Here is a 15814-nt window from a genome sequence, read left to right on the forward strand (position 1 = left end):
TTGTCTGACTGTCAAAATATTTGTTACGGGTTTGTTTTAAAACCCTGGCGAACGGGTGAAGGGAAGGTTTGAAGTTGTAAAGGACCGGCCTCATTATACTCACCAAGCTGCACAGTTATTCTGTATGAAGTGGAGATAAAAGCATGAGAAAAGCTGAGAGAAAGAAGAAATAAAGAATGTAGGGAAAAAGGAAAATGGAGAAAGAGTTTGAACGAAAAGATGCGTGGAAAAAAAGAAGAAGGCTGGATCAAAAGAATGAGGGAGAGGAAGGAAGGAAAGTACCATGTGTTTCTAAAAATGAAGCAAAATGCAAAGTGAGAGAGATCAAATTATAGTAAGAGATAGCGCCTCCACTGGTATGACTGGTTTATCAGCTGGGCTTAATGGTTTAAAGTCTCTTTCTCTTACTCTTTCTTTCTCAAGTCCTGAAGACAATTTCAAATCAGTCTCTGCTGATATGACTAATGTTAATTAAAAGCTGAATGCCTTATCCCTTATTGTGTGATGTTTGAAGCATCACACCATTTCATTTCCTTTCACTCTTTATTCTTTTATGTCTCTTTTAATATAGTCCATTTGCACACAAAGAACAATGCAGGGGAAATAGACATTGTGCGTATTCATCTCTGCGTGTTTTAAGGGTTTTTGGTTTGGTTTGGTCTGTGAATCTCAGCCTTTGGCCTGTGAGCAGTGTGTTCAGTGCTATCTTTGACAAGTGTGTGGATGCCATGTTCTGTGTAGCAGAAAATGAAACCCATCATGCATCCTAATGTTTAACTTTTGAGTGCTTTGCTTTTTGAGGGGGGACACAAGCTATTAAACAATGGAAATGTCTATGTGTGTGACACAATGCAAAGAAAATATCTGTGTCTGATGAGAAAAGGAAGAATATCTGGAAACTGTAAAAATTATTCAAAAGCATAGTGTGAATGTAAAAATTAGAAATTCTTTGATAATCACTTAAAAAGCCTGACATTCTACAGGTTTTTCTGATGACAAGTAAGAGAAAGGTGATCAGCACTGAGAAAACAAAAGGGCTTCCAATTCAGTAAGTTTAGAGCAGAATCTGGCAGCTCCTGAACAGGATGCTCCATAATAGGAACCGAATACTGCCAGAGTAGACAGGACTCCCCTCCAATGGCAGCCCAGTTCCTGCATTATGTAATAATCTAAAAGTACCAGTCCCTAGGCAGTCTGACCCTAATAATACAGCTATAATATTACTAGGAAAACCAACCCTTAGAATTTCAATTCAATTTCCTATAACTGAGGAAAAATAAGCAATTATCCTCTTTTTTATTTGAATTGAGCAGACGTGCATCTTATGTGCCATTTCCCAAACACCATTTGAGTAATCATCATTCGTGTCCATGTGTACGAGTGATTTTAAATCATTACACTGACTTCAAGTAAACATTTTTAACATGTTTTCCATTCGACCATTAATATCAGTTTCTTAAATTTAAGCACAAACAGTGCATTTCACAGCAGTACATATAAATATTTCATAAGTATTTGTAAACAAACTGTGTTATTGAATTCTTCTTACATATACGTATATATATATATATTTCTTTTTTTCATTAAAGGGCACATGTGCTTCTTCTGAAAAACGTTAGCATCGAGCCCCATATGACCTAAAGTGCTGCACAATGAAAGCAGCTGCCAAGCGTGTCTTTGAAGACTAGTTCAGAGGCAGCAGCACGTGCCTCCAGCTCGCTAACGCTCATTCCTCCACCTGACACACACACCCACACACTGACGCTTTTACACAGGAATATATACAAGTCAAACATAAAGACTTGCTCACAGATACAAATTCACATGCTCCGATGCATAGGGATGTGTACACACACACGTGCACACATATGCACATGCATGCATACACACACACACACACACACACACACACACACACACACACACACACACACACACACACACACACACACACACACACACTCACAGACACACACAGACATTTCCCAGGTAGGTGGTTGCTGTCTCGGCAGTCTTGACGTTTTCCAAAGTCTCAGTTCCTCTGGCTCCATTTCTTTCTTGTCAAGTCTTCAATAAGACAGATGTTCTGTAGAGTTCTGTTGAACTAGTGAGTTGAAGAAAATCACTATGTTTTTGTACTAAGACACGTCAGTCACAATCCCTCAGTAAGCCATCTGGCATCTTCTTGGCCATGGCTAGTGTGCATATGGCGTAATTATATGAAGAATGCATGACAAAACTTACTATGTTCCATCTAAAACATTTGAACTTGCCAATAAAACCTGTTCTCCAATAGGAAAGGGAGGTGAACCCAAGACCCCCATGACAGCATAGAAATAGCTGTTACAGTGTTTTTAATAACATGTTTTAACAAGTGTTAAAGTGCATGATGTGATAAGAAGGGAGACATCAGTACCTGTAAAAGCTTTTCCAACACGTCAAGGCGATTCTAGCTCCTATAGCTCCCTGTCTTGACATTCTATCATGTTTGTATCCTCCCACATTGAATATGCAATCAAATTGCTCCCCTAGCAGATGAAATGGCATCCAGTTGACTCTCATTTCCTCCACATGCATGATGTGAAGGCTCCTCATCATGTGTGTGTATGTGTTATGAGAGGGTTGTGGCAACCCCTGGGATCTGGTCTGTGATGAAACATTCAAGAGGAGTTGCTAGAGGAGCATATTCAACACCAGGCTGTAAAATGATGGTCTGGAAAAGCAATCTCCACTCACAGAGACCTATTGCTTTCATTGCTATCAAATGTCTGCACGTCAACGTCTGTAATTTACTAAAACGAACGTCACGTCTTCATTTTTTGACAGTAGGAGGGTTAAGAAGCTCATTTGCATACCTTGTGCATACATGCAACATACAAAAAGTGGTGGGAGGAAATATTACTGAGATCTTTATTTTTCATTTTGAGCCGATCATAAAATTCAGAACACGGAGGTTGTACAATATGCTCTGCCCACACGTATTAAATGAAGATAAATAGATTGCAATAATTGTACAGTATCTTTGCTAAAGCCACAGATTAATGTTACTGTTTGCTGATTCAGGCCCTGTTGTGATTTATGAGCACTTTTACAACTGATAATTCTCAGCAAGCACATTGTTCATTCTAAAGTGCTGCACGTGGAGATATTAATATTGTGTGTGTGTGTGTGTGTGTGTGTGTGTGTGTGTGTGTGTGTGTGTGTGTTTGTGTTTGTGTGTGTGTGTGTGTGTGTGTGTGTTTGTGTTTGTGTGTGTGTGTGTGTGTGTGTGTGTGTGTGTGTGTTTGTGTTTGTGTGTGTGTGTGTGTTTGTGTGTGTGTGTGTGTGTGTGTGTGTGTGTGTGTGTGTGTGTGTGTGTGTGTGTGTGTGTGTGTGTGTGTGTGTGTGTGTGTGTGTGTGTGTGTGTGTGTGGTTATGTGTGTTGTGTCACACTCACCATACTTCACACATAACATTTTAGCATTTAAACATTGACTGATGCCCTGAGTGATCAAGGTCATGGGGTCAAGGTGACGCTGACTGAACAGTGTCACGTTGCTTTATGGTTCCCATCCCATAGGTTTCCCTCTGCATGGACCCTTCAGTTCACTAATGCACTTGCACAATGAAAGTGTCCTCCTCAGGTTATGCTCACTGGCACAATTTTACAGTACTGTGATTACAAGTTTTAGACAAGGATGCACAAAGCAAATTATGACACACCCATTTTTAATGTTTTACAGTCATATCTGTCAAATAAAGGAAGACGAGGGAAATATAAATGAATAAACAAATAACAAACTTTTTTTAACAAGTAAGATACATGTTTGTAATTATCTGTTTAAAACTGTCTAACCATGAATCTAGATGTTTTTGTCTGATTTTTTGTGCGAGACACATCCTTCATCTTTATGAACAATGGTTGTGTATATTCATAAATTTTATACAAGTTTATACAAACGGTGTGTGTGCCTGTTTTGGAGAACATGTGACTTTGTGTTATGTCCTCTTCCAGGTACACACACCACATCCCAAAGGAGGGATGCAGGTTAATCAGACATGTTGTTCTGAATTAGAGTTTCACAACCTGTCACTACCCCCACCCTCACTGATTTCCTCAGCCTGCCGTCCTTCATTCTGTGTCTCGCTTTTACCATGTTGCTCAGCAGTAATGGAGATACTAGCTGTGTAATAGACTTTTTTGTCGTACACACTGGTGTCAAAGCAGCGTGGGTTGCCTGCGACATGGCTATTGATTCCTGATTGGGTCTACTCACTGGATAAGTTACATGTATAGGTACAGGAATGGAAGGCCAGGCAAGGGGCCAATGGGCCAATGTCAAGGCTTGAAGGAAAGGGTCGGTACAGGATGTAGTTTGCCAGTAACAGCCTCTTGGATCTACGTTGTCCTTTAGGTGAATGACTCATTCCATTATAATGATTTACTGGAAACCCCTTCTTCTGCTTGTCATTGCCTGACTTCTGCAGTCTATTGCCCTCTCTTTCGCTCTCCAGTGTTTTTTCTTGTTACCACTCCCACCCATCTTCCACAGCTCTTTCCATCTCTTTCTTCACTAGCCTATCAGAGAGAGTGTCATAACTCTCGTCAGGTCTATAAAAGCTTCAGAGTGGCAGTATGCATGGACCTTGCATTATAGGGTCAGCCTGGACTTCATTATCACAATTAGACTGAGGTGCTGGTGGCTGCTGGCTTAACGGGTGACTGCTCAACCCATTTGGTTCTATGTGTTTCTTTTTACCACCAAATGATTGGAATCCACAAAATGCTGCAAGCTTTCATTAGACAGCCTGTCCTAAAACACTCCGTTAGTGCTGCCATGTTGACTGCCAAAAACCTGCACCAAAGAACAGTTGTTGTAGAGCCCGCCAGAGCAAAATTGATATGTAACAGAATGTGAATAACAGAGGTAGGAGAACCAAACTGCAAATTACAGTCAGTGCTGCTTATTTGGGAGAAGTCAGGTTGGCAAAATTGTCAGAGGCAAAAGCCTTACTAAATAAATAAATATGTAAATACAAAAGGCTATGCCTAATCTAATATTAGACAGACTGTCAGAGAAATGGGGGGTGGTGGGTCCTTGGGGAAGAATATTGTGCATGTGAAAAGCAATTGGAGGATTAGAGTGAAAGGCCAGACGGAGAGAGAGAGAGAGCCATAATAAAGGCTGTTCACGAGAGGAAAAGAATGAAGGAGAGAGAAGGAAAGAGAGGATGCCTCAAAAGGAGAGACAAAGACAGATTGTGGTGATAAAAGGTAGAGGAAATTACAGACAGTAAGAACCAGCCAGAAGAATGGTCAGATGTCATTATGTCAAAAGACCTTACTGGAAAGTTACAATTTTAATCTAAGGTTGGACACCAACATGGTTTCTGCAGACATTTCAATGGGGTTTCTCAGACCTGTTCAGAGACCCGTGATTGAGAAGCAGCAGTCGGAGATCGACCTCCCTGCTGTTAGGGTCCTTCATTAATTCATCAAGCATTGGACCTCAGCACTCTCAGTGCACCAGGTGTGGTCTTGAATGATGCCTGCTTAAAAAAAGAACTAATTTCCATTGTGGAGATTTTAAGCACTTCAGGTTGTTATGCCCCAGAGGGCATTACGGTGCTGTATGGAGTAGAGCGAGCAAATCATTGTGTGAACTCAGGAACTGTAGCTCCTAAAATTGTGCTGGATCATGGGCACTATGGCCTCTTGTGTTGTTTTGTTCTCCACATAATTGACTTTTAAGACTGCCTGGAAAACTTACTTGGCGCCTTCATCTGGTGTCACAAGTAACCCCCTAAAACAACCTAAAAAAAGCCATCATTAATATGCACCAGCTGTATTTCCCCTATCCGCTTTAGCATCTAATCCGAATTTATTCAGATTTGCACAGCTGTAGTTCATATATTATGCAGCATTAATTGCTACTTCAATAGTCATTAATATGGAGTTGGCTGGCCTCTGAGTAAGTGATGATGCAGTAGGACGATGAGGTGTGTGAAAGACGGAGGGCAGGGAACATAAACTGTCATTTCATATAATCTATGTCCTTCTAATAGTTATTTATCGTGTGCCATATTATGATGTCAACGGGGACGACGGTGTCAAACATAATTATAGCAGTGGCGGCACTGGCAAGCTGACTTTCAGTTTTCAAAAGTTTTCCAGGTTTGCAGGGCGCCCTGAGTGCACTATGTTGAAAATTCTATTGAAATATTTGTTTGCACGGCTCAGTGGCATTTAATCTCCTGTTGTTTATCAGTTTCCGCTTGATTTATTTCTTCACCTTCGCGTACTTATTGAATTTAATTACACCTCAAATCCCAGCGCAAACCTGCTGTAGTTAAGGGCTGAGAGAGGTGGGCATGGAAAGAGGAAAGGGGAGACGGATGGGGAGCGGTGTGGGGTATAAACGGTGAGTCAGACAAATAGCCCACTCTTTCCAAAGACATACAGTCTGTGCCCTCTTCTATTTAGGCAAGCAAACACATGCACACTCACATATACAGTAACATATACACACACATATGCAAAGACAGGCACAAATTAGTTGTTGGGATCGGTAAATCAGCTTTAGAGTGGTCCAGTAAGACACACGTCCTCTAAAAAACTGGCGAATGATCTGCAGTCTGTCTGTGGCCGCACCAACCACATAAAATATCGGCCAGTTAATTAGGCAGTAATTGTGCGATGTGCTCTCCTTTTTATGTGCCATGCATCGGGCCATAAAGAGGCCAGAGTGATGATGGCTGGGAGAGAGGGACAATGAGCTGTATGTTATAGCATCAGCTCCATCTCAAGTCTGCAATATGGCCAGAGGTCACATACATTTCTTATCTGAGGAGGAGTGGAAGCAGCCCAGCCCCCTGATGTATTCCTCCAAAAGGGCAAATGAAAGAGGCACTCACTTAAACTTTTCTTTTCTTTTACTCTCACTGCTCTCCCACACAGGTAATTCTACTTTTCCATGTTCCACTGATAATATCAGTGATTTTTATTCAGTGTGGTATATTTTCACATGAGGTTCAGAGGACCTTCATTGTTGATTCCAAGAGGTAAACTTTTTTAAATTCTACAAAGAAATGCAAAGACGCACAGGGTATAGAAGAAGGTACAGAGACCAAAATAGAAGACTGAGTTGTGGTGTCAGGCAGGTTGTGCTCACCTCTAAACATTTGCTCTGCTTGTTCTTTACTTGTAGAAGCACAAACCCTCCAGACAACATTCTTTGTACATATTTGCTGAACACAACAGAGAGCAGCCCAGCAGAGACCACGAGGCAGCCTGCTGGATTAATTGTGCTTCCCCCACCAGTGATTGAACAAGTGTGGGCAAGGTCATCAGGTTCACATATTATTGGAGCGCCGTGCTTTATGTATTCCATCTGAGGAATGTAAAGGGACTGCATTGCCGATCTGTTTCGCTGCTAAATTGAAGTTGCCATGGCAAGAACATGGACAATAATACCCATATGACAACTCACTTTGTGTAGTTGTGTGTATCTCCACGTGCTGATGTGTCCTGGGGTTAGTTTATGAGTTGTGTTTGTGTGTTTGTGTATGTGAGCACTCAGAGCCACGGGGCAGTGTGTGTGTGTGTGTGTGTGTGTGTGTGTGTGTGTGTGTGTGTGTGTGTGTGTGTGTGTGTGTGTGTGTGTGTGTGTGTGTGTGTGTGTGTGTGTGTGTGTGTGTGTGTGTGTGTGTGTGAGTCAATGCTGTGTTCTGCCGTGCTGCAGGCCAGCAGGACACAGCAACGAGACAGGGATGTGACAGTGATGGCTCTTGAGCCCTGGGCCACAGCTGGGAGGCCTGAGACACACCTACACCACTGACCTTCACTGTCACCACCACAGCACACACACTCACACACACACACACACACACACACACACACACACACACACACACACACACGCACTCACGCACGCCTGCACACAAACACACACATGCATTCAGCTCATTCTGTCCACCTACACACTGCTTTTTCCTCCTCTGTTCTTCCTTCCACTCGGTGAGTCAGAGCTTATCAGGCAGAGCACAATGATTCACCACCGGCGTGAGTAAGCTGCTTTCTGCATCCAGCTCTGTCTCTCAGTGCCATATAGTTCATTATTGTCCATTCTGACCCCACTCATCCCAACTGGTTCATTACACACCCCCGCATCTTGCTTTTGGTGTGACTTGCTCCCCATCAGTCGTATTCACAGCCTCTGCAGTGGTCCTCACGGTTTTGACTCCTGCTTCTTCAGACATTCTTCTTAAATTTCATACATCACAAATGACACCACAAGCAGTTGATGTGGAGTCGTGGATGCTGTCATCAGGTCTACACAAGGTTATAATGACTCTCCTTGGCCTCCGGGGTTCTTCATAAATATTAATGTCTCGGGTGGTGAGCCTACAGGTCGGCACATTCTCTGCTTGGTTCCTCTGTCAAATCACTTGTCAGGCTGAGGCATGATGTGCATAAGTATGCATCAGACAGATGGGAAACATGGTAAATGTAACTAAGAGCTACAGCCATGAACTTCTGAACCCACATGATTTAAGATCTTATGTCTCACATTTCCTTTCTCCTTTCTTCCGAGCCTTTCATCATTATTGTTGCTAACAACACCCGTCACGATTCCATCTTGTATTTACATGCGTACCGTATTTCTCCCTTGCACTGTGTGAACCGATGTAGGTGGAACAAACACCAGTGGAAATGAATTAATTGTGATATCAACCCTTGTAAAATGTATTATATCCAGATTTACATTTGGTATATGTAATACAAAATTGAGACATGTTTCATTCAAGGTAAACATAAGCATTTCAGGGTATAGTACATATTCCAGTTTAAAGTCCAGAGCAGTCAAATTTATTTATACTGGTTGTACTGTACCAAGTTTAGTACACAAATGCTAACGGGATGTTCTAGCCTGTACTCAACAGCTGTGAATCATTTGTTGGTTTACTGTCAAATTGTGTTGTTGATGCATTATTATTGTTTGATATATACTTTTTTACTCACACAAAGGTACATAACTTTTTTAAAGGATTCTTTCCCATTGTGAGGTTGCATCAAAATTGTTCCAACACTGGACAAAACTTACACAATGACCTCCACATGAGATCTGTCACATATTGAAGTCTGATCAAGTAATACTACAGAGCTATTGATCCAGAATGTTTAGCGTTATGGGGGTTTATGAAACGTTCTGTGAGGTAAAAAATAATATGGACTTCAGTTAGATGTCAAATTTGACAAGTTAGTGAGCTATCCTGATGAAAAGCACCATTTGTCAAATGTAATTCAGAATTCTAGGGGTGGTTTTCTTAGTCTAAGATTCATACTATGAGAATCAAACTATCATGTGACTATTGTTCTTATGACACAGTGACATAATGGGGAAACTGAGCTGCCTTGGCAGAGGTCTGCACTCACTGACTGCAGTCTAGTTTGCAATTTTACAATGTTCTCCCGAGGATTCCCAAATCAGTTTAGCTGCAAAGAACATCCAAATGAATAATGGCAGATATATATTTTTGTATTATGGACAGACTTGAAATAAATAAATTGATAATTTCTAAACCAGCAGCAAACTTTTTTCAGCTGAAACAATTTGGAATATATATAATAAATAAGAAATTCCTCTATATATTTATTTAATATATTTGTATTGTATTTTATGTGCAGAACTGTGTGTGTGTGTGTGTGTGTGTGTGTGTGTGTGTGTGTGTGTGTGTGTGTGTGTGTGTGTGTGTGTGGGCTTGTAACTGTGCCACATAAAGACACATTCAGTTCAATATAAGGGAAAATCAGCCATTGTACTGCTGAGAAGGCAGCTGTCAACCACATTTAAGTAGCACTGAATGTACAGCATTAGTGTACACAGGCTTGCTTATGTATGCCTATGCATGTTGGCATGTGCTGCACACACACACACACAGTACATGCAACTGTCAGCACCCTATATCAGGTCCATGCAGGGCCATTAGATCTGTCTATGACATCTGATTTACACAGACTGTCAGGGAGCCCTCTGGGGCTCTCTTCGCTCCCCTCGTCTCTCTCTGCATGTGTGTGTGTGTGTGTGTGTGTGTGTGTGCACTCACGCGTGCATGCGTGTGTGTGCATGTTTGTATGATAGAAGCAGAGCCCGGGGCACAGAGTTCCTGCAACACTCATGATTTGCACATACCCCGAGCTGATGCTGAGGGAAAGGATTAGATAATTAGCTACTGAAAATATCTATGTGTGCAAGAGAAACAGAGTCAGGCAGTGGTTATTTATACACACGTGTGTAATCAAGGGTGGGGTTTGAGCGTGCACACAAATGCACACACACACACACGCACACACACAAGGTTTGAGATGCATGCGTACCATTTATCCAGCCTCATTCTAGATACAGTGAAAGGTGAGCCCACTACCTTACTCTAGTTTTCACTCTGGCGGATTAGGGCCATGCTGTGTTTGACATAAAGCTTCAGCCATTCAGATTGCTGAGCAGTGAGGGTGGGGGTAAGATTTTTGTTTGTGTATCCTTGCTGTAAGGATAATGATGTGATGAATGAGGGAGAGAGTGGGAGAAAGAGAGAGATATTTCAAGGCTAATGCCTGGGGGGATGTCAGACAAACCTGTGTATGTGTAATAACCACAGAGGTTAAAAAGCTACACAGGCGCTAGAGATGGCTGCCAAATATTTTGACATCCACTGTACCTCCTTCACACAGCTGCTGAGGTTGAGGAAGAGAGGGAGGATTTACAGCAGGAACAGAAATTGATTAATGTGAGTGAGAGGAGGGATAGACTAGAATGTGAAAGAGTGTGGGCAACAGAGGTGTTTATGTACAGTCAGTAAGAAAGATAGGGAAAGAAAGAAAGAGGAAGCTGTCTGTTGGCCTGCCTGCAATGCCCACCTGTCTGTCTTCCTTGATTTCTTTCTCCCAGTGCCCTGTTACTTAGGATGCATCCATAGAGCTATTTGTTTCAAGGTTGTACTAAATGTGACTGGTATGTTCAACCAATGTGCCATTTGCTTTGCTTTCCTTTAATACGGCCGTACAGAGATAAAAATTGTCATACGTTATTGAATGTGGCAGAAAGACAGCCGGCACAAGTGATGCAGATGGACTTTCCAAACAGGGTTATCTTCAGCCTAAACTCATGGAGGGGTGAGTGTTTAATGGCCTATTCTTTTTTTCTTTTTTAATCCTTGTGAGCTGTTGAGTGCTGCTACAAAACTCAGTTATGGGCTTCAAAATAGGTCACTTGATGCACAGTGTTTATTACCAATTGAAATAGGGGGAAATTACTTTGCAAGGAGATAGGAGGATTTGTTTGTGTGTGTGTTTGTGTGCCTGTATGTGTTTGCGATGCTGCCGTAACCCCCCCAGGGGCAGTATATATAGATTGTGTCTCTCATCTTCTTTTTATTCTGGTGTGTATGGATAAATAACTCTTGTTCCCTGTAGATTAGCCATGACCTTTCCACCTCCCTCTATATGCACCTAGCAGGCCCTTACAGCACTCAACCTGTGATTGCATTGTGAATCCTTCTCAGTAACAAATGTCAACTTCATTGATTGGCCTTCTTTCCCCCCAAAAAAATAACAGACAACTGAAAATGAAGGGTGCTGGTGACTGTAGATGGGGGTCCCCTGGATGTGCTGGAAACATATGCCGTGAGTGATTGAAGAAAAAACAGAAAACCTTACTCATTAGCTTCAAGTCCACAGCCCCAAGATTTCATGGATTAATCAATGTTAACCTACTTTATCAAAGACACTTATCTTCCACATACAGAAATCTATGCATGTCCCTGGCCAAGAGGTCGATGACAGGAAATATTTCACATTGCCCACCTTTTTTTTTGAGACTAATTCTTCTCTATCCTTTACTCTCCCCCTCTCTCACTCTCTCCCCCAGTCACTGTGTCCGCGCCTCTTCTTTTGCCTAAATGTCCTTGGGATCGGAGCGTACGTGGAGAAGGGAAACCCATATCAGATAACTTATTGGTTCATTTTGCCCATCTCTTTCCAATAATGTGTAACATTACCAGTGTTATTAGATAGGAGATTAATGGTGCTTGGCCCCGCTCCTCCTCTTCAGGATGAGAAGTAGAGGAGAAAAAGATAAAGGAGAGAGAGAGAAAAGAGGAATGGAGGGAGCTGCACACTAAGAAAGAGAGAGAGAGAGAGAGAGAGAGAGAGAGTGTGTGTGTGTGTGTGTGTGTGTGTGTGTGTGTGTGTGTGTGTGTGTGTGTGTGTGTGAATCCTCTTTGACTCTGGAGGCCTTAATGTCTGACTTAACCCTGTAGTTAGAGGGTCATTCTTTGGAGCTGACTGACAGACATCAGCGTCCTCCAGTTGTCTATCTGCCCCCCACCCACCATCACCCCTCGTCACCAACCCCCGTTCACCCTAGTCTCCTCCCTCCCTCTCTATCTCTCCATCTTCCTGATTACTACTGTTCAGCAGCCTCTGATCCTCCTCCCTCACATCAATCAATGCAGACAGCAGGGAGAAGAGAAAGAGAGAGCGAAAGGATGACTTGTCTTGACTTCCAATGCTTCAGGTGTTCTCTCTTCCATGTCAGGATGATATGATATTCTGTTTATTTTTGCATTTATTTATTTATGTATTTGGCAGCACTGTTTACCCTTCTCCACTCCTATTTTCTCTTCCACTCCCCCTGGGGCCCAAATAGACATTAGGCCGTGGACTGTCAATTTATTTGATTTTAGGTCAAGTTAGACATTTGTCCACAACATAGAAAATTGTCTTTGGCTTCAACAAAATCAGTTACAAATGGAAGTAAATAGGAGTGCTTGGAGGTCAATCATAGGCAATCAAATGCAGTTCATTAGACTTGCTAAAAGTTCATTAGACTTGCTAAAAGTGCCAAATTCCACAGAGATAACACAGATGCACAAAATCAGCGAGTGCTGAGGGAAAGTTAACAATAGGATGGCGTTTCAGACAAATTATTTCTTGAGTACATTTTCGTTTCTTGTGGTAGTCGGGAGCACTTTCCTCAGGGTAGCAATTCAAAGTGTGGATACAATGGATGGAATGGATCACTTGTTAAATCAACAGCTTTCTCTCAGGTATTGAGTTGCCTCTCACTCTGTTGCACCTGTGCCTTCCCTGTAAATTTACTGGCCACAGCAACCGCTGTTGACACTTTCCCTTTATGTCTGACATTCTCTATTCGTGCCATACTATCATGTTAAAAGGCAAGATGCTTCCTTTTAGGATCTGAAGAATATTCTTGCTCAACTTAAAGTCCCTGAGTTTCCTGATAACCTATAGTCTAAGTAGGATAACTACCAGTTTTATCATAGAACTATGACTTTGCTCAGAAATGTGTGGGATAACTTGGGAAAAAATGTTGACTAGATATTTTAGGATACTCTGGACATAATTTAAATACTGTAGTGTACCCCTGGTCAGTGGTGGTTGATACCACAACAAACTGATCCCCTCCTCATTTCTACTGCTGTGCAAATGTCTGTTGGACGCAATGTTTCTGCACACTTCATATTTTCTTGGGTTCTTCATTAATTTCTACCACCCTCTTTCTCCCCCCCCCCCTGCTCGCCTCTCTGCTCCCTCTCTATGTTGGATGGAGTAATAACTTGCTCATTATTGGATGTAAGAAATATCTACTAAGAGATTATGCCAGATATATAAAGCTCACAGGTGATGGGAGTCAGAACCTCTTTGCATCTCTAATGAGGCCTGGGGATTGCAGCACACTCAGCAGAGAACGGGCAGACTCTACCGGCCCTGCATCGAGGCCTAACTCAGATTAACAGGAGACAGCTTGGCTCGGCTCAGCTCGACTCAGCTCGGCTCAGTTCTGCTCTGCTTGGCCTTGGTCTGTGTAATTAATGCACTTCCTGGAGGCTTGTATGCTAATGGCGTTGTATCTATATTCTGTCTGTTATTAGGGCTTGTTAGTTTGTTGTCATGATTTTGCCCGCTGCACCTCTGCCCTCATCTGCTCACCTTTGTTGCTTACTTATGGGAAATGAGCTGCTTTCCTCTCTGGAGTTTTCTCGCAATAAAAAAACGTACAAGTGAGAAGCTATTACCACTTACTGAAAACGTGTGTTGTACTCACACATGAGGCCTCAATAAATGCATGGAAGAAGCAGAATGACCGGAGCTGAGAAGGGAGGGAGGTAGAGCACTAAAGGCGGCCAGGAACATTTTTGTCCACCGCAGGAACAGTGAAGCGCAAAGGTTTGAATCATTTAAAACTCTGGAGAGATGGATCTGTTACCTGGCCAATATCAACAGGGTCTGTGTGCTGGAGAGTACAGCCATCACTCCGTCTTCCTATACCTCCATCTCTTGACCTCACCCATTGCTTAACATGTAATTGGTGTGGAACTGAGAGAGGATAGCTTGGGAAAAAAATGTTGGCATCATAAATGAAAAGTAGAATCTATTAATCAGAGAGAAAAAGGGGTGACAGGGAGTTTCAGATTTCCATTTGGTTGGCTGGGCTGCATGCATACACACAAACATCATTCACTCACCTACACAGAGATAGAGAGCTTTTCTTTTTTTAGGCATCTGGCAGCCTTTATTTGGCGTTTGTTACCCTCTTTGACCTGTGGGGACTATTAAATGTCACCCTCCTTTAAGTGAGGAAGAAAGACAACTTCACCTAACTTTGGAACACAGTTAAAGGTCAGACAACTCTGACAACCGCTATTCTCTCTCTTTCTCACACACACACACACACACACACACACACACACACACACACACACACACACACACACACACACACACACACACACACACACACACACACACACACACACACACACACACACACACACACACACACACACACACACACACACACATACACACGCACACACTTCAGATGTGCTTGACCCTGGACGTTCCAGCCTCTGCAGATAATGACAGGAACTTGTTTTTTAAGAGAGATGAAACTTTGGAATTTGTAAGATACACTTCCACTGTTGAGGCTGATGAGAATTTATGTGCTGTCTGCTATTCAATGATTGTGTGTACCTTTTGTGTTAGCATGGCTGCACAGACCTGCTTTGAAGCCTCTGTGCTGACAGGAGCATGGCCATTTAGTGTTTGGGTTATCTACATACCTACAAACCATATTTCGGGAATGCTTTGAAAGAATTTATTGACATGAAGGAACTTGGCATAAATTTTCACAAATAAACTGATTATATTTTGGTGTTGACAGGTAAAGGTACACACACGGCTGGAAATCAGCATCCACCACCTGACGAAAGCAGGTTATTTTGCATAGTGACACATGAATGTCTTCAATCAACCAGTTAGAAAGGCTTCACAGCAAGAAGGCCGATGGGTCTTCTGTCTGGGTTCTACGGCTTCCTCCTACCTCCAAAAACATGCAGTTTAAGTGAATTAGACACTTTAAATCATCTGTAGGTGTGACTATCAGATAGAAAGCAGGTAAATAAAAGTAGATGACAGTGCAGATTAGATTGAAAATATGCTTGATTCCACAGGACTCCTTAGGTAGAGGCACAGCCCTGGATGCTCACTAAGGAAGGGTCCCAGCTATAGTTCCTGTCAAAGCAGGTGTCAGTGTTTACAACTTCAACGAGAGGATGATGTGTAGTTATCCATCTGGTCACAATCGAATTGTGAGAGCAAGAAAGAAGTGTTGTGGTCAGCCCTCTCCAAGGTTTATGCCAGCAATTAACTGTAATGTGAAGTTGATGTGCTTGCTTGTACTGCCGCTCTCGAGTCTGTCTATAGTTTCTAGCTGGCCTGTAAATCTCTGTCCATCTCTTGTTTGCCTGCAGCCAC

General features: G+C 42.3%; 1 protein-coding gene across 1 annotated transcript in view; it reads left to right on the forward strand.

Annotated features, from left to right (window-relative positions):
- celf5a (cugbp, Elav-like family member 5a) overlaps positions 1-15814 on the forward strand; it is a 185088-nt gene that overhangs the window by 60466 nt on the left and 108808 nt on the right. The gene's annotated exons all lie outside the window — the stretch shown is intronic.

The sequence above is a fragment of the Antennarius striatus genome, chromosome 7 (genome assembly GCF_040054535.1).
Source record: "Antennarius striatus isolate MH-2024 chromosome 7, ASM4005453v1, whole genome shotgun sequence".
NCBI lineage: Eukaryota > Metazoa > Chordata > Actinopteri > Lophiiformes > Antennariidae > Antennarius > Antennarius striatus.